The sequence below is a fragment of the Zonotrichia albicollis genome, chromosome 3, assembly GCF_047830755.1.
Source record: "Zonotrichia albicollis isolate bZonAlb1 chromosome 3, bZonAlb1.hap1, whole genome shotgun sequence".
NCBI classification, from domain to species: Eukaryota; Metazoa; Chordata; class Aves; order Passeriformes; family Passerellidae; genus Zonotrichia; species Zonotrichia albicollis.
Genome location: NC_133821.1, coordinates 95,393,434 through 95,418,437, shown reverse-complemented (window position 1 = coordinate 95,418,437; position 25,004 = coordinate 95,393,434).

Genomic DNA, 25,004 nt, shown 5'->3' with positions numbered 1-25,004 from the left:
CCTGGGCTGTTGGTGTGCTCAGTTACACTGTGTGATTCAGGGCTGGTCCCCCTGAGGATGGTGGGTGTGCTCCCCCTCAGCAGCACAGTCTGTTCTGAAGAGAAGCACTTGTACCTTGCTGCCTTAAAGCATCCTGTCGTGCTGCCTTGGGCTGAAGCATTCAGGCAAGCCTTGCCAGGATGTGAACTGGGAGCTGCTTCAGTGCTCTCCTTGTTTCCAGCAAGCAGGCACAAGGGGAGGGATGTTCACTATCTCCAGGAGGGGCCCCTTTCCTTGACTTTTGCAGTGAAGAAGGAAAACGTGATTTAGCGCAGGACTGACCACTACAAACTCTTATTTTTCTGATTGCAGCAGGACTATACAAATGGTTTCCAAATACAGCCCTCTCTTCCTTGTGCTACCCCATGAGGCCATACTGCCCTTGTTCTCCCAGCCTTCTTGATGCTTTTTTTTCCTCTGGCACAGTGGCATGAACAGCTGCACTGCAATTAAATACCTGAACTCCTGCATTTGGGATTAGGTCCAAATAGTACTTTAAATTAATTCCTGCTTAAGCCTTCCTATGTGGCCCAGTAGTTTGGCCTGCACTCTGCTATTTAGTTGTTGTACTCCATAAAGAAGTGTCGCACTGGAGGATAATTTCAGAAAATTTCTGCAGCTATAGTCCTACATACACTCCAAGAAAATTCTAAGATCAGAACATCACACAAGATATTTGGCACACGAAACCTTCCACTGAGTGGCCAAGGCTGAAATTCTCTTCCAGTTGGAGCACTAAGTCACAATTTCCACCTTGTAATAGATGTCTTTTTGGGTAAAATTCATGTAGGAGTGCTTCCCTGAGCCAGCATTGTGCTGTCTACTGGAAGATCATCAGATCCAGATGAACACTTTGGCTCCACTCCTGCAGCAGAGTTCCTTGAAAGTGCAGGAGTGATCTAATCTTACCAATCACAATAGATCAATTGAATCTAGTCACGGGTTAGGTTAGACCCCTGGAAGAGCTGTGTTAACCACTGTCACCTCCTCTGACAAGGAGCTACAGAGATCAGATGGGCTGCATCTCCCTGATTGCTCACACGCTTTTGGGAAGATGTCAGTGAAACGCTGCAGGCTTCAACTACTGGTCCCATATGATGGGAAAGCCGCTGCAAAGCATCCAGTGCTGGGACTGATTTTTGAACAAAATGGTCAGCATTGCAAATGCCTGTGAATAAACTGAACATTTCCTGCTGTAATAGATATGCTGAACCTGTGAAATATTGGTTTGAGGATGGAGGGCTTAGGGGAACACTGAAATTGTCTGTCAGTCAGGCTGTCATTGCTGTTGATGGGTGGTAATGAGAAAACAGGCTATATGTTTCTGTCTGTAAAGTGATGCTTTTTTGAACTAGTATCAGGAGACTATGAATATGCTTTGCCTTCCTTGACTGCAGAGCAGACTAAAGATGTTTTTATTTGAATTCGTATCAATTCTTTTTGTTATGGAATTCCCTATAGCAACCTGGACTGCTTTGCAGTCTAATATGATGTGTAACAAATTGAACTTGTTACTCAGGGCTCAAGAACTCAGAATAAATGATTCTGTCCTTCTGAGACCCATTTCTTACAGCTAGAAGTCATTGAGGAGTGCCTACTTATTTTAAAGTTTGTGATTGGGGTATGAACTGGTAAGGGCAGAGAAATGCCTAATGATTGCAGGGAGCTGACAAAATGTGTAACTTCTTTTTGCATTTTTAATTGAATACACAGCTGAGCACACGTAGGTGCAGCCTGGCCAGCTGGTGTGTGCTTGGAAACCCTGCAGTCTGTCTGACTGGTTTGGTTTGATTCCTATAGATGCTGACTGAAGAGAGGTCAGCTCTAGGCTTGAAAATCAAGTTTCTACAGTGAATACCACTCAAAACCAGCTCATAAAGGGGCCCACTCACGGGAGTACAGGATGTAATTTGAGGTAGGATCTACCTTTAACCTGCGCACTGTCCCGGTAAAAGCAGGATCATCTTCCCTGTGGTGCTCAGCACTCTTTGAAGATACAGCGTGTTATGCAGAGACACAAAAATACTGTGACCTTGTCATGAGTAGCAGATAGAGGGGAAAAAAGTAATTTAGATTAAAAGCTGCAAAAACAGTCAGCTTTTTTGAATCCCATTGTTATTAGAGTAAAAGGAAAAAGAATCCTGATTTCTAATCACATAAAGGAAATGTCATATCATGAAGTTCCTTCTTCCTTTTGAGTGTATCTCCCTAAAAGCTCCCAGGCTATACAAGGGGCAGTAGAGAGCTCTTCTGGACCCCTATTCCTTATGCTAATATAAATTTATACCTTTTAATGCTTTGATATTTATTTTTTCTTCAAGCTACAGAGTTTGATTTTGAGCAAGTTTTTTGTGACTATGCACATTCTCTTTTTCTCTTTTTGGAGAAATTGTTTCTGTTCACTGGAGTGCTGGCTACTGTATTCAACAATTAATAATTGTGGGATAACATGTTCCTTGGATATATACTCCTACAATTTTTTGATCAGTGAGATTGTTTTCACTTGCAGAAAAGCTACTCACTTGAGTCTTGAATTACTGTGGGGTTTTTTTTCTGACACCAGGAACAGAGACATAAGTTAATGCTGAGATCTTCTCTATAGATCTTACCTCTCCCATTGCAGCAGATTGTTTACATTTCATTGTCAGTGGAGCATTATGAATGCAGGGAATAATCTGTTAAGCTGATTAGGGATCTGGGATTTAGCAAAGCAATAAACATGTGAAAGCAACTTGTAAACTTTTGTAGCTTCACTGCTGAGCTCCCCCCTTTACTACTTGTATTAATTAGAAGGTGTGTAAATCAAATAAGTATAAATGTCAGCAGCAGCAGTAGTTAGAAGAAATGTAAATGTGCTTCTCCCTTCTCTGCTGTATTTTCTCCTTCTGATTTTGCTACAAAGGGGCAGTAAAATGAAGGACCACATTATTTCTTTCTCCTTTGTTGAAAGGAACAGTGCAAAGAAGCAGAAAGTTTTAAACAGGAGTGAGAATGATAGAGAGGAAATAGAGCAGGAATTGGGAAAAAGAAGGGAGGAAAAATAATTAGATTTGGGAAACAAAAATGCCTCTGCATACCAATACTTGTTCCAGGGATTGCTAAATGATTTATTGCATATTTACTACTTTTAAGATTTTAAATGGATCAAAAAAGCCAAGAGTTGTGTATCTGGTGATGAGATAGGACCTGGGCAGCTGGTTCTTCATTTGTCCTTCAGGTTGTGGGGAGTGCTCCTGTCCCTCACAGCTGGTAAAGCCCTACATCACCTACACGTCCATTCCCATTAACTTTTACATGGCTAGTGCATGGCCAGTCCCACACAGGGGTTGGCAGAAAATGTGGTAAGACAGTGAAATCATTCTATTTTCAAGTTGTCTCATCCCAGTTTCTAATGAAAGCTTTCAGTATGAACTATGGTTTTATTTCAACAAGCAAGAAATAAAAATCTCATGTAGTGGCCACAGACTCTTCATGCTGCATCTCCCAGCAAAAGAAGAGTTTAGGAGTTTCTGCTGGACACGTGATGGGTAAATGTGTGCCTTGGCCTGGGCTGCATTGAGGGCTGTGTCACCACTGCCAGGCTTTGGCAGAGCTACAGGCAGTTTCAGCAGAGCTCGCTTTGGATGACAAAGTTTTCTGATTTCAAATTAATGGGCAACTTTGAAATACCCAAGTAGAGGCCTCAAATGCATCAGCTCAGATCTCATGTTTTCATTCTTTTCATCTTAAGAATTTGCCTTGTGTGCAATGATCTGTGCACCCTACTCCATAGGAGAAAATGATGACAGTCAGCTATTTCTTGGATATGACTATGTTTATTGGCAAATAATGTTCTCCTAAGCACGAAAATCATACAGAGCCAATTTCCCTTTTCCTATTTCAACCCTCGCGTTCAGCTAGCATCCTGTCCAAAAAGTGGTTTTCTGGTTTTCTTTCTGACTTACAAACATGAATTTTCCTGTCTGCATGGCTTTCTGCTAAAATTCTGACTGTTCTATAAGTTGCACACACATATAAACCCTGAATTAATTAATTCCCAGTGTTAGTGTTTATAGTCAGTCTAGTCCTTGGCAGTCACCACCATTGCTTTAGGTCTGGCTGAGCAGTGGGACACTTAATTGTTTGCTCATTTAGTCTGAAGAGAGAGCAGCCAGCATAACCATAAAACCCAGAGAGAATTTTATGTGACCAGATTGAAAAACAAAGATGTATTTGCTGGACTTCACCCAACCTCCTGCAAAACAATGCTTCAGCAGTGCATGAAGAGGAGAACTGCCGTCTTCACAGGGTAAAGGGGAGGCTCAATGAGTCTCCTGGGTGGAGAGCACAGATCCCCTGCCCCACCTGGGGGCTGACATTGTCCCCAGCTCCACTACTGCTGCAGCTTGCTCCTGCCACCATCTATTCCTGCCAAGGCAACCGTGTAATTTAAAAAATAAATAACATTTGTAAAACACTATTTAAAGCTCTTATTTTTTTTTTAAATGGGATAATCTGCTGTATGGAAGTAGTCCAGTGAGCAATCATGCAGATATACCCGAGGAGCACAGCCAGGCTGGGGCAGTGGGTAGCCTAAGCTTGGGTGATGGGCATGGCAACATGTTAAGACAAGCATTGCCACCTGCAGTGAAACTGGTACATGAAACTTAAGATGAAAAACCTGGCTCTTACTTCCCTTAGCAGTTTTGTGCCTCAGGTTGCCCATCCCTATATTTCTGAGGACCACCTTAAGACATTGTTAACATTATGAAAGTTTTGATGTTCCTGAAAAGAAGACAATACCATTTATAACAGGAGTTTGTTTACTTCTAATACTTCAGGTTATACATCAATAGGACTGTTTCTGCCACTGCAGTCACTCTGTGAAAATACTATATAAGTGCTTCCTCTAAATAAATGATTAGATGAAGGAATATAATTTGCATAATTACTTAATATCTATAATTTAGCATTTTCAATGCTCATTAACTTATAATTCATAACAGCAATTTATTCCTCTGTAGCCATCCACTGTTTCTCTCTCAGCTACAAATAGCAGTGGCCTATTTTTGGCCAGCTCTCGTGAAGAAATTAATAGACTGTCTTTGTGATTATTTATTACTTGTTGGCCTTCTACCAGTAACTGTGAGAGTCCCAACAGCCTGACATCTGTCTTTTGACAGGTGTAGATCTTGCCTTTTTCATCTTGAGCTCAGATTGAGGGAAAGCTCAGCCTTCCCATTGTTGCTCTGTGCCATCATTTTACTACAGACCTAAGTGTTCATGGAGCTGCTAACATCTCATGCTGTAAGAGCACCTGTTTGAGAGCCAGTGGGGTCTCCCTGTGAGGGCAGTGGAGAGAAGGTCTCTTCTAGGAAGAACTTCAGACCACCTCAGCTCACGTCTTGATCTCACTTGTCCTTCAAGAGACTACTGACTGTGGACCAAGGGTAGCTGCCCAAGTTCACAGAACCTCTGCCTTTCCTTCCATGCTTTTGGACACCTGGAATCATTGAATGACTAAGGTTGGGAAAGGCCTCTAAGGTCATTAATCCAACCACTAACCTTACACTGCCAAGCCCACCACAAAAACATGTCCCCAAGCACTGCATCTACATGTTTTTTGAACACTTCTAGGGATGGTGACTCCACTACTTCCCTAGGAACCCTGTTCCAATGTTCAACCACTCTTTCAGTAAAGAAATTCCTCCTAATGTCCAATCTAAACCTGTTTTGTTAGTAGAAAAGATATGAAATTGATAGTGGTTCTTACTGTAATATATACAACCAAAACTGGTTAGCTCCTTCAGTCCAGCGGCATTTCTGTTCCAGTTGGCACCTCACTGTGGAGCTGTGTGAGGCAGGCATGGCAAACAAAGGCTAAAAAGGGCTCCTGGGCAGGGTCCTTCAGGCACAGGGGTGCAGAGCTGACTCCATCTGCTTTGCACTGCCTGGAGACTGGTACAGAAATTTGGTGCATTGTTCCCAGGCATGGTTTAAACTGGTTGCATCCATGCTGCCTTGCTGGTGAGACTGGGTTTGAGACAACACGTCCTTGCTGCCTGAGTTTCTGCACCTGACAACACCTACCTGTTGGATCGCACCAGGGTGGCATTTCTCTTCCTTGCCATTTTTTAATTGCTCATGAATCATCTTTAGTTAAGTTTAAGATAATGAGTAACTAAGTGATGCAACAGAAACTACAGCTCAGAATTCAACTCTCCAGGCACCATGAGTAAAGCGTGACACCTTTGATTGATCTATTGTCAAAATAACTTCAGTTTAAAGCAGCATTTAATTTCAAAGGGGTTTCATTTATTTCTCAGGACTGTGGCATATGGATTTCTCTTTATCTGATGGGGAAAAAAAACAGGTGGTAGAACACTCAGGGCTCACCTCCATGTGGAAATGCACTGGAAGAGGCACTCCCCTATAACTGTATCTGATGCAGAAATGAGAGCTGTGACTATTATTCAAGAATAATTTTTTAATACCGATTTTCTATGCAGCCACCCAGTTTCTGAATTAGCTCTGAATAAGAATTAGAGTCAGACCAAAAAAAGCATTTCTACTCTGAAATAGGAGCACCCAGAGAAGATGTACGCCCAAATTATGTTCTGGAATAGCTATTTCAGAAACGTTCCAATCACTGAGGAGCCCTGAGGGCAGGCAGTCTGAGGTCTTCCAGCAGCACCAGGGTGGCCAAGTTTGGACTGCTGTGAAATCTTGGGTGGAGCAGGGAAAGCTGCCACTACCAGCCCTTTGTGGAGTTCCTAGAGAAGTTTGGTGCACAGGGTTTCTTGCAGAGAAACAGACCCTGTCCTTGAACACACAGCCCCAGCTCACAGATGTGAGTACACATGATGCCAAACAGGCCTATGTCCAGCAGTCCTGCCAGGACACTTCAGCTTGACCTTCCCTCTCTCTGTCTCTCTCTCTCTCTCTGTCTCTCTCTCTTGTGTTTTGGCAGACCTGCAGTTATTTTTATAGAGTTAGCCCAAATACATGCTGAAAATATGTATTTCAATTTCTTTTTCACATTTGCCCTACAATGTCTTACATATAAAGAGCTCTTCTGTATCCCTTTTATGAAGGCCAAAATTCAGTTTAGATACTTCTCCTCACTATTCAAGAAAAACTGAAATGAAACTTTCATGTGAAACAATTTTTCTTAGGCTGAACGGTGAGATTTTTTTTTTTTTTTTTACCAAGAGTTTTATTTACCATGTAAGGAATGTATAAATGAGACTATAAAATATGTGCATATTCTTTTTCCTAGTGTCTTTTATGGAAATACAATTTCCCCTCTCTATTGCATTGTAGCCTGTTTATGTATACAATCATAGTCTTCCTTTTTGCTAGTGAGTTAACAGCCATGCTTTGTTCTACCTGTCCCTATTATTTTCTTATTATTACAGACAAATGTCAACAAGTAGGTATATATGTAAGTAAGTTTATGTTCCTCATAACTATGAATGCAACATAAATTGTATTTGCATAGCCCAAAACAAAAATGAGCTTTTTGTTTATAGTAGGCTGACCCTGGGTGGATGCCAGGTACCCACCAAATCCATTTTTCATTCTGCTGCTGGAAAGGAGAGAGAAAAATGTACCAAAATGTTCATGGGTGGATTTCAGGACACAGAGAGATCACTCACAGGCAAAACAGACTCAAACTGGGGATATTAATTGAATTTATTATTAAAAACATCAGAGCAGCATAATGAGAAATTAAATAAGATGTTTAAAACATCTCCTCCCCACTCCTCCTTCCCAGCTCTTCCTCCTCCCCCAGCTGTGCAGGGAGATGGGAATGGGAGTTATGGTCAGTCAATCCCAGGTTGTTGCTGCTGCTCAGGGAGAGGAGTCCTTCCCCTACTCTGACATGGGGTTCTCCCCACTGGAAATAGTTCTCTATGAACTTCTCCAGTGTGAGTCCATCCCACAGGCACCAATCCCCCCAAACTGCTGCAGTGTGGATCACTTGCACAGAGAGCAGTCCCTCAGGCATAGGCTGCTCCAGCCTGGGTCCCCCACAGGGCCACAAGTGCCACCAGCAAACCTGCTCCAGGGTGGGCTCCTCTCTCCACAGCCCTGCAGGTCCCTGCCAGGACCCTGCTCCAGCACGGGCCTCCCACAGGGTCACAGCCTCCTCTCAGGCACCCCCTGCTCCAGTGTGGGTCTCCTCCATGGGCTGCAGGTGGATCTCTGCATCCCTGTGGATCCCCATGGGCTGCAGGGGCACAGCTGCCTCACCATGGGCTGCACCAGGGGCTGCAGGGGAATCTCAGCTCTGGAGCCTGGAGCACCTCCTGCCCCTCCTTCTGCACTGACCCTGCTTGGTGTCTGCAGGGCTGCTCCTCTCATGTTCTCACCCTGCTCTTCTCTGGCTGCAGCTACAACTGTGCAGTAACATTTCCCTTCACAGCTGTGTTAGGCCATAGGTGTCACCATTTCTGATTGGCCCAGTACATCCATCCTGGAGCTGTCTGGCACTGGTTCTGCTGGACATGGAGAAGCTTCTGGCAGCTGCTCCCAGAAGGCACCGCTGTAGCCCCTCCACTACCAAAACCTGGCCATGCAAACCCAATACAAATTTTATAACATTTTTTTTTAAATCTAGATTATATTGACAAAGTTCTTCTACACCTCCACTGAAACTCACTAGCTTCATGCAAAGAAGTAACCTTCCTTGTTGGTTTGTGTCACCAAACTTACTCAATTGGGAGGTTTCAATCCTCTCTTGACATATGCTCAAAGACACCAGAATGGCTCAGTTGGCTGGCAATGCAAGAGGATGGATGTCCTATTCCTGCAGAAACACCCAATATGAAGCAGCAGAAATGCCAAGGCGACCAAAACTGCTGTTGTTTTTCAATTGCTTAAAAAAAAGGCTAAATCTGAGGCTAGAAAACACTGCTCTGGTAATATTAGCTAGGAGTGCTGTTTTGATAACTTAAAACAGTAATATTAACAAAAAACATGATCCTTTTTTCACCTTTTCATAGTTTAATTATATTAAACTATTATATTATGTTTTCATAGTTTAATTATATTAAACTCTATCAACAAATGCCCCGAAAATGGAAAGTCTAAGCCCAAGGGGATCTGACAGGACAAGGAGGAAATATTCTATTGGTGTTTGGGATAATTTGGTGATCCCCTAGCTTGGCTTGCTGTGGTATTTTAACCTACAACAAATGCACATGATTTCCTCACTGAGTAGGCAGGAAATGGATGTATGTGAAGTATTATTACTGCTGTCAGTTCAGTCTGTAAATGGAGGCACGATGGGCTCACTTAGGTGGTGTCATCCTCTTCAGTCACCAGCTATCAGGCACTAGCTGGAGAGTAGTAAGCACTTCACTGGCTCTTTTGTTCTCCATAGACTATTAAGCCTTGAAGGGAAGGACCAAACCTCAGACATGCCTGTGAGCAGGAGAGTATTTTCTGGTTATTGGTATATAAATCCCAGGGAGTGTCTGTTCTGATGTTTGCACTGGCCTCCCGTACACATGATTTTCTGAAAGCTAATTTGAGCACCTCTGCCTGACCTAGCAGGGATGTGTGCCCGAGCCCAGGTGGTCCCAGCTGCAGTTAAAGGGTGCTATGGGGGCTCTTGAGGGCAGAAAATCCTCATCATTAATCACTGAGCATCCTCACTCAGCCATACCCTGGGCAGGGCAAACAGAGACCTCATTTAATAGCCCCCCACGCACACTGGGGCTATAGGTACCCTTTAAACTACTTGGCAGGGAGGCAAATGGAGTCACTTGCTCTGCTCTGCCTCCAGCAGTGCTCCACAGCCCCCAGCAGGGCTTTGCTTTACGTTCAATCACTTACAACTGTGCAAAAGGGCAGAAAGCCTCCACAAGTATGTAGAAGGGAGTAAAAGGTTACTCCCACACTGCATTTCTTTCCACAAGCTACAATATTTAGAGTGTGATGAGTCTGCTGACTGCAGCTCAACATTTTTACATTGGTAGTCAGTATTTGTGCCAGAGCATTGCCTACAGTTGATCCAAAAGAATGAGATTCAAGGAGTTTTTTACACACACACACAAAAAAAGGAAACATGGTTTTACTACTATTTACTGAAAGCTGTCCCATAGATTTTCCAAGGCATAGAAAAGGCTAACTGCTACTAACAGAGGATTTGGGTGTTTCAAACATCCAGAGGTTTCAAACGGCATCTTCAAAACTGAAGATCTGGGATTACTTGAATCCACAGTTAAGAATCTGGCCACTTGCTTCCTGGTGCTGAGGGACAGAAGCCTTCCCAGCACTCTTTCAAGATGCTGACATCTGAAATTGTTCAGCAGCTTTTAATTCCATCCCCTTTATGTGTCTAAACATGGATTAAAAAAAAATAGTATCACACTTTTTTCCTTCCTTAAATGTGCTGAAAAAGTTGTCCCTCATGCTCAGGTTTATGGATAAACCCAGCAAGTTTTCAGAAGTACAGAATTTTTATTGAAGTGGGTCACTGTTATTTTCATTGAGTCAGGTCCCTAATACAAAGCTCAGAGTAATAGTAACAATACTTTATAGTTTGTGCCTGTTACTCAGGAATGTCAGGAAGAATTTCTGAAACATTTAGCCAAGTAAAGAATGCAACACATCTATTCATATTTGGAAGGCTCCTGCTAGGTAAGTAGTATACCAGTTTTGCAAGCGAGTGAACTGAGGTTTGGTAAGAGTCATGCAACAAAACCAAAATTTAAACTGGAGATAAATTACTGCAGTAATAAATAAATAAACACTTTTTTTTTCTTTGTCATCTGAAATTTTCAATCTCTGGTGTTTGTTTATTTAGTTTGCTTTCTTCCCAGGACTAAGGCAAGCATTCTTCTAGGTTTGATTAGATTTAGATCTCTCTCTTGTTCCAGCTTTGTAAGGAGGCAAAATGAGGTGCTTTGTAATACTGAGGATCTGATTGCACTGCTTTTCTCCAGCCTTGGTTTCAATTGCCCATTTTTTTTTTTCCAGCTTCTTTTTAACTCTTCTCCCTTGTCTTGCCCTTGTGCTGTGCCTCTGGAAGGCTGTGTGTCCCTGTGCTGCCAGGTGCCCCCATGCTGGGGGGTACAAGGTGGGGAATTCTCCTGGGCCCTGCTGTCAGTGTATCACAGGCTGCAGGACTGGGGTGCTTTCTGTGGAAACTGAGGCGCAGGGGAGGTGTGTCCAGTGCACAACTCTGCACTGAGCAGCTCAGGTCCACTACAGAATCTTGGAGGTGAGGAGCTCTGCTTTGCAGACCTAGACCTGCAGACCTTTAAAAAAATCAGACTCCCTGTCCTAGTATTTACAAGGATGAAAAACCAACCAAACAAGTAAACAAATAAAAAGATTAATTAAGTAGCTTGTATCACCAGGAAAAATGTATTTTTACTAATTGAGTGATTCTACAGAAAAAATACATACAGAAGAATGCCTCATCCATGTGTGGTTTTTCAATGAGGTTTTTTTTCTCCATAAAATCCTCTGCCATTCCACACACAGATCAGCATTTAAGGAAAAATGGGGCCACACAAAGCTCTAGGATCTACAATTTAACATTTCCATGTTGTTCTGTTACACTGCCTTTAGGTATAACAAAATTTTTAGCTCATTGAGTAAAGCTGGCCACTTTGGATGTCACATTTTACACCACAGATAGCGACCTTGGACTGAATATAAAATTTAACTTTTCACTTTTTTAGCTTTCATGTCATAACGTCAGTAACACAATTTTTTTGTTTTACTGTGCCATAGGTTAAATTCTTATCATCCACAATCTTTTCAGCAATGCCAGTTCAATAAGAGCTCACTAAGCCTCAATTCAGTTTTCTTCCACAACGTAATATCTTCAAGCCACCTCTTGCAAACCTCTTTAATGGAAACAAATGCTGTGTTGCAGCAGCCTGGTGACACAAGCATAGGCACTGGCAGTGCTAAGTCATGAGCTTTAGATTTCTGTTCCATAGTTTCCAATGAACTGTCTTATGAGATGTGGCTGAGGCAGTCAGCAAGAAAGTTTTGAATACCAGTGCTTTTCTGCAATGAAGAACATCTTAGTTCTGTTACAAACTGCATTTTTTCAGGCACTGTAAATCATTCTTCCATATCAAAGTTAAAAACTGCACTTTCTAGCAGACAAATATTACCATAAGACAGTACAAAACTATTTTCTTTGAATATTTATGCATTCTATAACATTGCTTATTCATAGATATCTTGGCTATTCACAGATGGGAAATATAAAATACCAGATAACAAAAACAGTGATAGTAAGAAGCATGACGAATTTATTACAGATTATTTTAAACTTAATAGCATACAGATTTATAGCACAATACCACACTAACAGTCATTTTGGCAAATGCATAAAAAAAAGTAATAAATCCATTCCATTCCGTTCCATTAAATAGAATATGTCACTTTTCTTTTTTGTTGGACAGTAGTTTTGTTTATTCTGTGGTTGAAATTACAGATCACTGCAATCATGGATCTCCTTCATTATCCTGCAGTTGCAGAGTTGGCTTAGGAAGTGAAACTGAATTGTCTTGCCCTGGTCCTGCCACTGGTGCTAGAGGTGGAGTCATGCTGTAACCACTGCACTGGACTACCCTGCCATGTGTCACTTTGTCAAGGTAAGCAAATTTACTGCCAAAGTCACTGCTTTTTACCAGTTAAGCTGGTAGGAATGACCACTTTGCAATCAAGATATTTTCTGTTGCTGACCTAACTTTGTGAGCAATGTCTGCCTGCAGAGAAAAGCCAGTATACCTGCAAAGAAGTAGTTCTACAGGAATAGTGATGAACTCCTCCATACAAAAACATGGGCTGTGGAACTACAAACCCATAATCAGTTAGGCTGTGCTAGATTTCTGGAGGGCAGTTGATCATAATCTGCATCTTCCTAGTAAGCATACCCAGGAATTACCCGTGGGAAGCGCAGCTGCTCCACCAACTTGGGTGGATAAGGAGTAGTCACCATCTAAGTCACCCTCCAGCTGTGTTTGTACAATTTAGACATGGTGCTTCTCATCTAAGATTATGCACCATTATTAACTTCTCCTGCTTTCAGAAAGCAATTAAAACCTCCATAAATAAACAAAAAAACTCAAATCTCTTTTGGGATGAGGTTTCTGTAAGCTATTCCCTGACTCATATGCATCAAAACACCTGCTTGGGATAGAAAGAAAAAAAAGAAAGAAAAAAAAAAAGGAAAAAAAAGAAAGAAAAAAACCCCCTAGACTTGAATAGTGTTACATTAATGTTTCACAGACCCTCAGGAGAAATGGCTTTTTTAACAGGAGGGGGTCAGCACTAGAACGGGTATTTTTATTGGGTAAATCTATTGATTCTTATGCTAGTGTAATTCACAACTTTACTCAGGCATTTCCCTGAAGGCTTGTTTAATGGAAAAAATATGCATATATGTATGACCTGCTGAATTTCTTTGGACTTTTATGTAATTAGGTTAAGAATTATTTTTTTTTAGCTGTTGTTATGCTTTTTGTCAGAGATATTGTAATGTCCAAATCTTTAAAAATTAGACAGTAAAATTATGCCTCCAGATCTCTAAAAAACACAAGAATCAAGTAGTTAAAGAAAAGATATGTAAAATTTTATACATTCAAGCACCTGCTACCTAAAAAAATTCTCATTCTTTCTTGCAGTGGTAGTGAAGAGGCACATGACCTCTGCTAGGCAGAAACCAGATGTTTATAGAAGCATTATGAAAGGAATTCCTCATTTTTGTGGGCTCAGGTCCTGCCTGTTGTGGAAATCTTCTCAGTAGCATGATGAATACTTGTAAGATGGGCACACTGGCCATTGAAAAAACTGATGTGCCACCCTTGGGTCTCTGTGCTTAGTCACCCATCAGAGCACATCACCCTTGCTGCCTCTGTGCAGGCTGAAAAGACTTACTGAGGGCCAGGCAACCAAAATCTCTTTGAAGGAGACTAGCAAAAAGGAGACTGTTTTCTTCTTAATACTGGGCTGATGAGGGGGTAAGTGGCAGCTTCCCATCTCCCAGCAGCCAGGCACTGTGACACCCAGGGATGCTGCAGAGCAGGGAACTTGCAGCCCCTGTAGTTAGGGAGCTGGTGATTTAGCTTAAACTGTGATGCAATTTTAATCTTTCTGGATTGCAAACTGGGATTTAGCAGAACACCATGCACCCAATCCCAGCACAGGTTAATGGGATGTGCTGCCTTCCCTCTGAAATTGCCTCACTGGTTTTCATCAGTGCACACAAAAAAGATGTGGTGCAATATTACATCAAGATGCTAAGCCTTTCTTTGCAAAGAACACAAGAGGGTCATTAACATTTATCATGTAAAAATAGATTAATTTGGTGGCTGAGCTGAGTTTTCATGTCCCATCTGAAACAGTTCAATACTTGCCTTTGAAGGCAGTGGCAAACTGATCAACTGCAGGATCTTATGCCACTGAGCTCATCCAGAAACCTTGCACAGGACAGCTAAACCAACGTTATTTGCTCTGCAATTCAAAGGGAATTCTCCTTCCTAGGTAGTTCTTAAGCAAAATGCAGGATGACTGTAGGCACACATAATGGCTGCTTACCTTCACGATCAACATTGAGGTTAATGGGGAATTGCCAAATCAAATATGAAGTTTTGAAGACAGTTTTGCAGAAGCAGAATGATGAGATTACAGCACTATACCACAGCACAACAGACACAATACAAGACACAGCAGGCAATGCTATTTCTGAATCTAAACATTTCCCCTTATAGGAAATGTAAGTTTATTCATTTTGATATCAATCTTCACCTTTCCTGAAGCATATGAATTTTTTGGTTCCAAGCAATTGATGTTTTTTTTCTTTTGTGGTTTGCAATAAATATAAATTCCTGGCCAAATGGACAACTATATAGAAAACTATTATGGTATTAAAAGAAAAAGGATTTATGTAAAGTATGTATTTGGCCTCCTAAAGTCAGGAGGAAAATACAGTGAAATTTCAAAAAAGTTAGTGATTTTACAGTATAGCTGTCACAGGTGAACATGCAAACTCATCAACAGTGGATGAAATAAAGGCAGGGAAAGCTATGGAAAAAAATTTAAAATAATTATTTTAAATCTGAATAAAACCCAAGCAAATTTAAGTTACAAAATTCTTGTTAAAAATAACTACTGGTATGCAAATATATCTACAAAATAGAAACTCTTCTAATTGAAGGCTTTCCTAAAATCTCTGAACTCTCTAAATAAAAGTAAGCTTCTTAAAGCATAAGCAAATTCTCAGCCAGTATAAATCTCTCCAGCTTTAGCTTAAACTGAATTCTTATATTGGCATAAGCCCCTTGTGGCTAAAGCAAACTTTATATTCCCTTACTGCCCAACATAAGGGACATAGTCTCTGGTACCTGGCCTACACTAAGCACAACACACAAAAAGCAATGTAAGCTTTCAAAAAGTAATTCTCACCTGTATTTGCTCTACAGTAGACCTTTCTGTTACATAAGACTGAGTTTGTTATTAGTGAACACCTGGGGAAAAATTTATTTGGATCTAAAATTTTAGGTGCTGTAAAAAAGGTGAAGATCTAGATTATTGTAGAATTACATCTCATTGGGGATACATGAAGGAAATGGTAAAGTAGCAAGCTGCCAGTTTCTTGGGGGATCCACATTGGCTTTACATGCTAGTACCTTGCTTTTGGAATTGCCAAATGCTAAGAAAACTATTGTCATTGAAGCTGACATTAGAGACAAGAAACCCTTAATGATTCCACAGTTCTACAAAAACTGAAAAGACTCAGCCATGTAGACTGTTATCTAAATTTCTGTAAACAGGTTGTCTAAATTTAAATCATCTACACAATAATGTGATACCAAAACAGAATTTAAGACCCTGCTCCAACATCCACTAGATTTTTTTTTATGCCCTTAATTTCAAATAATTGTTCAGTAACATTTTAGATAAATCTCTGTCAGAAGAAATGGGTCTAGCCCATGGTCTTCTTTCAAGTTAGGTACTGCTATGATCAAGAGGAAAGAGACATGAAACAAAATCACTCCTTTAGCTAGGTTTTGAACCAACTGAAGTGAATCCTTCTCTTGTGAAATTTAACTGGATAACAAAATCTCTTTCAATACTGATCTCAAAGGCATAAACAAGAAACCAAGAACTAATCTTATAAAATACCTCTTTAGATTACATTGATATTTCTACACAGCACATACACAGGTTTTTTTCCTCTTCCTTCTGTATGAAGTTATTCTGAATTAAAGTACACCTCTGCTAAATTCAGGGAAAACTTTATCAATGACATCAATGAGGTCAAGGTTTCAGCCACTTGGTCTAAGCATAGAAAGAGAAACACAACTCCATCTTGCATCATTAACCTGTCCATGGGAACTCTTTTATTTCATGCTAAAGAAAATTAATAGGAATGGCAAATACTCCAGGGAAATTTAGGCAAATGCCACTGACTCCTGCATATTTTATTAGAAAACTAATTAATAATCAAAACTGAGTAATAACTTTTGTAGAAATATTTATAGCTCTCTTCCTGACTCTCATTATCCAGGAGTACAGCAGTCTCCCATATTAGCATGTCACACCAGCCTTGATTATACAGAAGCATTCAGGAAAATGATCTGAACCACCTACAGGTGTGACTTGGAAGTGTGTTAGCAAAACTGCCTTTAATCCTATGTGGACACAGCTTCAGAATTAAAGCATCATTACTTTAATTTTGCATATATCAGAAGCAAAGTAAACAAACTGAAATCAAGGTCAAATCAGTAAAACTATATATGTAAGGAGTAAATATAATTTAATCCACATTTTAAAGACTTCCAAAGTACAGTAAGCAAAATTCTTAACTGCAATTTTTCTTTTGTTCTGAATAAGAGATTCATGTGCAGTTTTGTTGAGATGAAAATACCTTTCATTTATATTATTTTAAATTTTCAAATTTCATGAATAACAAGTTTTTTTCTACAGTATTCTATAGAAAATGCATGGTCATAATTTCATGAGCCATAACTCTGACTCCATCTGTTAGGCATTTAGGACAGTTTTGTTGCTTAGCTAGTATTTATACTTTTTCCAATGCCATTCCACCTTTTTATTTTCTCAGTGCCTTTGACTGCATTATCCGTAGTATGCCTCTATACTGTATATAATTGTGTATTTCCTTACAATAGAAACCAAGCACATTTCTCAGACTCTGGACTCCACTGACATTCTCACAGTCACAGATTATAGATTGCCAAATGCTTAAAAGGGCAGGAGATTATGTGTCTGTATCATATAATAACAATAACACTTGAGATGCTTAATGGGCTGTTTGGACTTGACCTTTATCCCTTGCCAGCAAGAGAAAGTTAAATTACTGTAAATTCCATCATCCCCTGACGGTCTATGCTTGAGCAAAAGCACACCTGAGTGCTGGGCACCCTGGCTGTGGGCAGAGATGGATGGAAACTCAGGGGCTGCTCAGATGGGCACAGAGCTGTCCTGCAGTGACACAGAGGGGGACTTTTTGCAGAGGATGGCACTGTTCCACTAATAGGAATATGACCAGGTGATCCACATAACGTTTCCCATCATGCTATTACCATTCCTAACGTCTCCTGCATAAAAGCAAAGTTCTCTGTGTGGTTTTCTTTCTCATTACATTTAAAAAGGAAAAAAAAAAAGAAAAGTAAATACATTTTATGGAGAAAAGTTGAATCCATAGTGAAAACTTGTGGAATAGAAGTCCATCAGGCTTTTTAAAAAAGAAGATGCTGACTGACATAGTCTCTAGAACAGGAAGCTGATGCTGGCAGGACATGACATGGGAAGTACCACACTGGACTTGCTCCATGCCTTGTTTCTTTTCTTAAACATCATTGTTAAAGACAGGATGCTGGAGCAAATGGGCTTGTGGCTTGATTCAGCCGTACTGAAACAAATATCCCTTTACTGTTTCAGAAGGATGTTTGTCTTTTAGCAATATTGCATCTCATTCCCTGGTTTGCATCTCTTCTGTACTCCTCGCAAACCTGGCTATTGCTACATAAACAGCCTTACACACCTTCCCTTCTCTCCAGCATGAGGATATTCACACTTTTTCTCTGCAGAGAGAAGCATGGCATTTAGGTGTCTTCCCAAAGTATGTAAGGCAATGACTGCCTGCCTGTGATTTGTGCTAGCAGTGGAGAAAATAAAAAGCCTTTCTCAGATGTGAAGTTTTCATATTACATTGATCAATGCAAAGCAATAGAAAACAAAACAACAGTGGGACAATTGCTTTGAAGGAACAGGGCATTGTGGAACTGGAAAATTGTTAAGAAATATATAAATGAGGCAACATCTATGTTTCTCTTCTTCTGTAGGCTTGATAAAAGCTTCTGTGGCTTTGGGAAGGTTGTATCACTCGGATGAGAATATTTTGAGGTTTTGATCACTTAAAAAAATATATTTGTAGATATACAGTCCAGGACTACTTGGTGACAGCTCTGCAACAATGCTTGTTAGTGTAGATGTGGAATTGGCAAAGAAAGTGGGCTAGTGGATAAACAGCAAGAACGTGAAGTCAGGATGTTGCTGCTTGTTTAGTAAAAGATCTGACAGTGCTTGTTAGAAAATCTGTGTATTTTGGCTTCAAGCATACATAGTGCTTTATTATTAATCATGATTTGTTGTTTTATTCCAGTAACAGCAAACTTTGAAAAAGAGGCAAAAAGAAGATAAGCTGGAGTTTTCAGCTATGAAGAATTTTTTTTTACTAATATGTTGTCAGGATTAATTCACTAATATGTAAGTGAGTACTTTCAGATCATTGCACTGAAGTTGCACTACAAAAGAAGTATGTAATTTGTTTTCTCACATCTGAAGCCCATTATTAGTACAACAAATAAAGAACATTTTAAATGTCAGGGAAGAATAGAAGTTACAAATAAACAAAATTCTGTCTTAAATCATACATGACATATAAAAAAGCAGGCTTGCAGAACAGTATTTCATTTTTGCCTAGATTAGAGTATTTATTCTTCCAACACATTTTCATTAATGACCACTTGAGATGTTTATAACACAATGGGCAGTAAACACAAGACCTATTCATCAGTCTGCTCCTGGTTACAGCCAAAGTGGCCTTTCGCGCCACCATGACACAAACTCAGTGAGGGTACCCTGCCAACTGCAGCATCTGCTTCCAGTCCCTCATCTTCTCATGCTGACAAAGAGAGCACTGGTGAGCAGCAACCATGGCTTCCCTGGACACATTCCAGGAGTGACTGATGTTGTTGGGGGCTGCCCTCCTCCAGTGCCCATCAATCTACTTTTGAGTCTGACACACTCACACATTTTCCTTTTAATTTTTTTTGTCCTCAGGAATCACTTCTCATTCTCACATTTCTTTTTTTCCTTCAGCCCCTTCTGCTCAAAGGGCTTGAAGGGTTGGTTATGGTTGGGCTAGCACCTGGCTCTAAGAGGGAGAAAGACACTTAACATGGTTTAAACAGGACTTAATTAAAAAAATTTGCTCCTTTCTGCAGGGTCTAGTGAGAGCTTATGTGTTCACTGTATCACTGAGAAATACTTGAGGAATAATTGGTCCCAGGAGAGTCATATGCCAGTGCCTTGAGATTCCCCCTTCACACTGAGTAGTTTCCTTTGTTATTTTCCCGCTGCTGATGTTAACCAGCAGAATAAGCACTGAACTGGAATGTTTCTACCATTTTATTCTTTGCCAATCTCTTTTTGCTGTCCGTCCTTTCGGAGATGTTTTTGGTAAATATTGGCCTCACAAAGCTCTGAGCAAGAAGAGAACTTGGAGGTGAGCCTTGGGCTCTTCAGTGTCCTTGTGCTGTAAATTTGGATCAAAAGTACAGGTAAGAGTTGGATGTCCAAAGAGAACTGAGGCCATGTCTGCTATAGCCTGGCAGACTCCTGCAGTCCAGTCATGTCCCTTGGGGTCAGAGCTGCTGCCCTGGTAGATAGCTGTGTGGGGGAGAAAGAGGCCCCCTTTGCCCCCCAGCACATCTTGTTTCCTTCAGAAATTGTGGAGCTACAAAACAAAGGCCCTGCTTGGAGACCTTTAGCTGTTTGGAGTGCTGGTGTATCCATGAAAATATCTCAGGCTGAGACCACCAGTTCACCAGGCAGAGAAGGCCTGAATCTTCAATCAAAGTTTTACTGGTGACTTGAACAAAATGCTGGGGACGTTTCATTAGGTGTAACTCCCTGCAAAACAGATCACTGACTAGTCTAGAAGATGGAGCATGTTTGATTACATTTACTCTTCTCAAGTCAGTCTGGGCAAACTCATCAGAGTATTCTCATGAGCTGAACTACATACTATGGCTTAAATATTCAAAAGTTAATCTCCCAATTGTTCATGTTCATTAGATTTTGGTAATTAAAAGTTTTAACTGCACTAGATTTCTTGAAAAAGTTTGTGATCAACATAATATAAAATACAGTATCCCTCAAAGACCAGAGAATTTACCCCACTTTGGATTTGTTTCCTGCAGACAATGAAATCTTAGTACTTGAAATCTTTTGAGTGCACTTCTATCCAGTGTATATATTGCAGAGAACAGCACTGTTTCAGGTCATTTTATTTTAACTTTTCTTTGTCTAGGAAAATTTTTTGAAAAGACTTGTAAAAAAGAAAAAGGATGTAATATCAGAGAGGTTAGGTAGTGGTGTGCTTTATATAATACTCTATTTCCCATAGAGGTCACTGCCAATTTGATGTACAATGCAGCAAGAAATCCTGCAATGGAAAATAATGGGATATATTTTCATTTTATTAAAATCTACTGAAAATTAGCATAACACTTGAAATCTGAGCCTAATCCTATTTGCTTTTTTGGGCTTACTTGTGCTACATGATGCTCTTGTTACCCTCATGAAGTTCCTGTTTCTTGAATACAACTTCAATGGCATTCTTCAGAAATGAATTTGCACAGTGTGCAATTACACTGTTGAAAAACATCTATTTCCTTTTTCAGTTATAAATGCATTATCTTTTGTCTAAATGGATGCTTCCTTGTTTATATCTCCTGAGAAGAAGCAATTCTATTAGTTCTATCTACCTACCTTTCCAGTCTTTTTTCTCTGTACATTTTTTCCACTTCCTTCTGGTTTAAAGCACAGTGTTCATCTATCTTCATAACAGTATTTTTCCATGTATGAGTGTCTTTGTCATCAGTTCTGGCCTTCTTCTATTTTTGTATGTCATCCCTGGGGACAAAAAATCTCGATAATAAATTGTAATGACAAAGTATAAATTAATTTAGCATGCATTTGCACACAATAATCTGCTTCCTCCAGGACTCTTGGTATTTCTTGAACTGACTTACAGTTGATTCAACCAGCTGTCAATTTTTAAAATAACTTTATTTTCCAAAAGTATTTTGCTTTTCTCTCTTACACATTTTCTTTGGACAAAGACCTACATTCACTAACTTACCAAACCACTTATGCCAAACCACAAACAGCTTTGCTATACATGTCAGTATTTCAAATCAAAGTGGGTTTGTTATCAATGAGAATGGAGTTTGGCTAGAGACAGAATATTTCCTTTCCCTTGTAGGGTTGGACCTCACCTTTCTATTGGTAAGCCTTGAGAGTTCAGAAAGGAAGGTCAGACCATCTTGGGGTGTTTTCTGGCTCCTAAACGAGCTATATTTATGTATTGTTTTAAATGAGAATTACACCAAAATCCCAAAAGAGTAGAATGCAACGTTTTTCAAATTGTCTAGAACAGCTTTTATGTAATAAATGTGACTCACACACCTAAGCATATATAAATTAAATGTAAGTATTGTATTTGAATACTTACTCAAATGTAAGTATTGTATTTGTATTTGAAGCTTGGACTTCATGATGACTTGCAGAACTCATGTGCTGTGGTCATCCAGAGATCATATTCCTAAAAACTGTGTATTGTATCACACAATATGTATTTTCTCATATATAACACATATGTTTTAGCTTGAGGCTGGCTAGGGAACTGATAGGAAGCATGGGGGAAAACAGGAAGAAGAAAGTTTTGCCCTGAACTCTGGTATTAGTAGTTGCTGAACCTTCCTCCCTTTCTGCAGCTCAAAAGATATAGATAGCTCTGGTATAGCTTATTTTTGTGAACTTTGATACAGTTGTAGGTAGATGTCCAGAGTAAACACTCTAGAAAACCAAGATGAAAAAGGCAAAAGAGCACAGTGTTGCTATCCACAAGTTAGAAAGGGAGAATAACTGAGATATGACATCTAGACATTTAAACTTTCATGAAATAAATTCCAGGCTGGTACTCTGGCACTATCAGTGTCCAGAAGGTGGAAAACATGTAGGGGTCAGAATCTAGGAGTGGATATACAGCCACTCCAGTGCCTGTGCTGTATTCTGGCACAGTGCTATAAAGACAGTGTTTACCATGAAATGGCTAACAATGGGTCCCTGCAGGAGGAGAGGGATGTCTCCCTAATGCTCCCTAATGCCTAACACTGCTGTGAAGTGGCAGCTCTCATCCTGCCAGCGTGGTCTGCAACAGCCTGGCTAAGGTCTGAGCCCCAGTGCAGCTGAGAAGGTTGGCAGTGGTGGCAGCAGGGCTGGATGTGTCATCTCTAGCACAACATGGGTCTGTTCTTGTATCTTTTGTGGAGCAGCAGCACTGCAGCCGTGTTCAGGCAGCCACAGCAAGGTTGGCAAAGGTCCTGCAGCCTGGAGTCACTGAAGAATGCTAAAGCCACAAAGTGCCATGGAGTTACGTGGTATGATACAGGGGATCACCTCCTTGCTGCTCTTCACTTTTCTCATTTTTGCTCTCTGTCTCCTGAGAGCCTGGTTTAGGTCAGCAAAAGAACTCCATCCTTTTCTCTCCTGGGTCAGAGCCTGGAGTACAAGAGGAAAGGAGAAACACATTTTTCAGCAGCATAATATTTTGCCAGGTCATGAAGTGGCTGCTAAAACCATGTTGTCTGGCTTTGCTTTCAAAACAGCTCAGTACTCCTTGGGAGTCAGAGACAAAGGCTGCATTTTCTGTTACTTCTCTCACTTTTTCCCCCCAAATCTATGCTCCCTTAAGGGAGAAAGGATCAGAGTTCAGAAGACAAATCATCGATTTTTTCTTATGATATTTATAAAGATGTTCATGGCATTTTAAACACCATGCAAGAAGTTTCTAACAGAGGATTTCACAGCTTTCCCCTGAATACAGCTTAGGGACACATGATAATATAGTTTCTTAGAGGAAGAAACTTTGTATTTAAGTGTTTTGCATTCTTTTTCACCGTAGCCACACCCAGTTGGCAGATGTCAATTTCTTAATCTGGAAAAACAAATTTTATTAGTTGTATATAATTAATTTTAAAAGGAAATAATAAATTTATAAGCCCAAATCTGTAGAACAGATCAGCAGAAAATAATAAATAATATTCTTCTCAGAAGAATATGAGATAACACTCAGCCATGCCCTGGGGTCTTGAAGATAAATAGAAAATGTGAACTGAAATTCTCAACTCTCTAAAGTCAACTGGATTGATTTTCAGTGACCAAAGTAAAGCCAAGTTTTCACACTGAAGTTCAAGATCTTAGGAGAAAACCTAAGGGGAAAAAAAGTTAAAATTAATAAAAAATGAAGACCAAAGGCATGTAGTTAATTTTCCATGTATTGGGAATTCTGTGTGAATTTCTTAGTGAGACTAAAACTGAGCAGAATCATAAGTATTTCCATGATTTAAGCCTAATGGTAGAGCTGGTGTTTCAAGCAGCAATAAGAAAAATAGCATAAGGAAGGCATTGGATTAAAATATGGTCACATGGTGACAACTTACTTGATCTTTTCAAGGTCTAAATACAAAATTAAAAAAAAATAAAATGGTTGTTTTCTACTTAGAGTTACACAAACATTTGCCGATATAACTTAGAAATAGTTTTGTTTATAAATTTGAAGGAGAGGTTAAAGAACTAGTTATAAATTGACTTGGCCTTCTGGAGGAAATCCATGCTAAACCTGATGTGTCTTTAATAATGGAGAATGTGTTTTGTCTCCTACCCTCTTGAGATTCAGTTAATATTAATGCAAGCAAGATGTGAAAGGAAATTCTGTGCTTCACTTTTTAGTAGCTTTTAGTCTCACAAGAGAGGGTATTGAAAATGTGATAAAGAAGACCTTGTTTGAAAACTTATTGCAAAACTAAAGGCCTTTAGAGTCCTTCAAACACTTGTTCACTTGCTTTATGCTCATTGATATAGTTTTGTGAAGTTGATTTTCAAGACAGAGAGTTAACACTGCACTGGTGTAAATGCTGTAGTTACAGGTCTAAGTGAAAGTGAATGTATCTTTTGTGGAGTCAGCTACAAACTATAGTTAGCTACACAGCATTCCTTAGTCATTACAGAGGTCCTGAATCTCTACAAAAGAGAATTTATAGTTAAAACTATGATGCCTCTGAGGTTAGCTTCCACAGGACATTTTATGACAGAAAAAGTCCTTTTCTCATTGACTTGCAAATCTCGAGTCGGTGGGTGTTCTTCTGCCACTGATGGGAGCTGGAGGCAGCAGGCAGCCCTGCAGAAGCGGCTGTTCCTGCCCGGGGTGAGCCTCTTTCCAGTTAAGCAGGTAGGAGCACATTGCAGCCAAAAACCATCGGCAAAGCCTGCTGCTCCCTGACTGGGGCTGCTGTTCCCTGCCTGGGGCTGCTCCCTGACTGGGGCTGCTGCTCCCTGACTGGGGCTGCTGGGCCCCGAGGGATCAGGCAGTCACAGCAAGGCCTGCAAGTCTGTCGGGAGGGATCCTTGAGCGTTACGGCCTTTCACTGGTGAAATCATAGAAGCGTTAAACAAGAGAACAACCAAAAATGGTTGATTTAGAGTGGTTTCCCAGTTCTTTGTACATCTGGCCCTAATTCACAGATCAAAATAATGGATAAAGGAGTGCTTAGGTGGGGATTTTAATGGAAAAATATCCTAGCAAATCTGTCTGAAAACTAAGAATCAATGAAAATACCAGCTGGTTCACAGGGCAT